The sequence below is a fragment of the Silurus meridionalis genome, chromosome 10, assembly GCF_014805685.1.
Source record: "Silurus meridionalis isolate SWU-2019-XX chromosome 10, ASM1480568v1, whole genome shotgun sequence".
NCBI classification, from domain to species: Eukaryota; Metazoa; Chordata; class Actinopteri; order Siluriformes; family Siluridae; genus Silurus; species Silurus meridionalis.
In genome coordinates, this window is record NC_060893.1 from 28,376,935 (window position 1) to 28,380,033 (window position 3,099).

Consider the following 3,099-nt stretch of genomic DNA (forward strand, 5'->3'; position numbering starts at 1 on the left):
CAGGTCTCAGCACCATTCACACCTCTCATTATAGCATAATGTTTACATGCCGTTTGTTGCTGATCTCCGGGACTTGCTCTATTTGCACATTATTCTGTGAATCCATTGGTCACTGTTCACTTTATATTGATTGCTGCTACCATATTTTTTACACTATTATAGGATTGCAAAATTCTGTTTATATTTGTTTACATTTCTGCTACTGTGCACCTTATCCTGTCACGACAGGTTTTACTGGCGGAGCTACTGCTGCTTTTATTTTTATATTTTGTGTATTTTGTATTGTTCTGCACTGTCCTGTGTTGTCTTGCACTGTCTTGTGTTGTCTCTTGCACTGTTTGCACCAGTTGCACACATGCACTTTATGTGGTGAGGATCTTAGTTCCTGGCCCTTTGTTCTTCTGTACTGTGACTGTTGTTTTTATGTTGTTTTATGTAGCACCTGGGTTCAGGAGAAACGTTGTCTCATTTCACTGTATACTGCATCAGCTATATATGGTTGAAATGACAATAAAAGCTTCTTGACTTGACTTGACTTGGAAGGGGAGAGGATGCCTGAGGAATGGAGAAGGAGTGTGCTGGTACTGACCTTTAAGCATAAAGGAGATGTGCAGACCTGCAGTAACTACAGGGGAATTAAGTTGATCAGTCACACCATGAAGTTATGGGAAAGAGTAGTGGAAGCCAGGCTGAGAGAAGCGGTGACCATCTGTGAGCAACAGTATGGTTTCATGCCGAGGAAGAGCACCACAGATGCCTTATTTGCTTTGAGGATGTTGATGGAGAAGTATAGAGAAGGACAGAAGGAATTGCATTGTGTATTTGTGGATTTTTTCCTTGCCACAGTCGCCACGGCTTGCTCATCAGGGACAAATTCACACCATTCACCATCACTGTTGATTTGTGTAAAGCTGCTTTGAGACAATGTCTGTTGTGAAAAGCGCTATACAAATAAACTTGACTTGACTTGACTTGATTTAGAGAAAGCGTACGACAGGGTGCCAAGAGAGGAGTTGTGGTATTGTATGAGGAAGTCAGGTGTGTCAGAGAAGTAAGTGAGGGTGGTGAAGAACATGTATGAGGACAGTGTGACGGCAGTGAAGTGTGCAGTAGGTACGACAGACTGGTTCAGAGTGAAGGTTGGACTGCATCAAGGATCGGCCCTGAGCCCCTTCCTGTTTGCAGTGGTGATGGACAGGTTGATGGACGAGGTCAGACAGGAGTCTCCCTGGACTATGATGTTCGCAGATGATATTGTGATTTGTGGTGAGAGTAGAGAGCAGGTTGAGAAGAGCCTGGAGAGGTGGAGATATGCGCTGGAGAGAAGGGGAATGAAAGTCAGTAGGAGTAAGACAGAGTACATGTGTGTGAATGAGAGGGAGGGCAGTGGAGTGATGCGGTTGCAGGGAGAAGAGGTGGAGAAGGTGGAGGTTCAGGTACCTGGGGTCAACAGTGCAAAGTAATGGAGAGTGTGTTAGAAGTAAAGAAAAGAGTGCAGGCAGGGTGGAGTGGGTGGAGAAGAGTGACAGGAGTGATTTGTGATAGTAGGGTATCTGCAAGAATGAAAGGAAAGTTTATAGGACTGTGGTGAGACCTGCGATGTTGTATGGATTAGAGACAGTGGCATTGAGTAAAAGGCAGGAGGCAGAGCTGGAGGTAGCAGAGCTGAAGATGTTAAGGTTTTCGTTGGGAGTGACGAGGATGGACAAGATTAGAAATGAGTTTATTAGAGGGACAGCACATGTAGGATGTTTTGGTGACAAGGTGAGGAGGCGAGATTGAGATGGTTTGGACATGTGCAGAGAAGGGACATGAATTATATTGGTAGAAGAATGCTGAAGATGGAGCCACCAGGTAGGAGGAAAAGAGGAAGGCCAAGGAGGAGGTTCATGGATGTGGTGAGGGAAGACATGCAGGTAGTTGGTGTGAAAGAGGCAGATGTAGAGGACAGGGTGGTATGGAGACGGATGATCCGCTGTGGCGACCCCTAATGGGAGCAGCCGAAAGAAGAAGAAGAAGAAGTTGCCATTGGATGATTTGGGTAATAAGTGTTAGGTTTACACTCACTAAAGGATATTTAGTGCTTCTCTTTTCCTCTATTCAACTGAGATTACGCACATATTTGTTGATAATTATGGAACATAATAAATTAATACACAATTCAGACACATGAATAGATTTAATTTCACTATAACTTCGAAGACTCTGTTCACTGTGACAGACTCAATAATCAAATCAATCTGAAAATAAACAATATACACGTTGGATCTCATTAAATGTTCTACCTGTAATTATATTTATATTTATATTCTTAATAAAAATTGATGACTTTTCAGTAAATCATAAATAATTAATCAAATATCATTTCTTTAATACGTTTTATAGAATTTAACTATACTTATCTAAATATAAAAAACTAAAATAATTTATCTAGCAATTTATCTAGATTATTCTTCATACATTAAAATAGGATAGCTATTATAAAATAGTTAATCGAATATAGAATAGAAACAAAATTTAATAAATTTAAATTTTATTATTTGCTCAATTATTCATTCACTGAAAACTCGCCAATTTTTATTAAACATAAATATAAAAAAAGCGAAATTAAAACTTTTATCGCAATACAAATTTATTCATGACGTCCTTTCTTTAGTCTGATATTTATAAAATAAATCTACAGAAAAAAGAAACACTAAATATTTGTTGCCAAGTCTCAAATCAGCACTAAAATCTATCATGAAGCGCAGGTCCGACAAGTAAATACCGTTCGTGTGGAAACAAAGCAAATATACCAAAAGTACCGCTCGACGACAAGTTGCAATGCTTCATATTACCACCAGAGGGTAGCATTTTACTACTACAAAATCGCTGATGTTTAGTTTTATTTTAAATTTTGCCTCGAATTTAATGAAAATTACACTTCAACTCTACAAGAGTTTGTTATTATCAATATAATTATCTTTCTAATAATAATAATATTAATAATAATAATAATAATATTAATGATACAAAATGAATATATCAATGTATCTAGTATATAATAATATTTTCCATATATAAAAATAAGATAGCTATTATAAAATTATTACAAATATA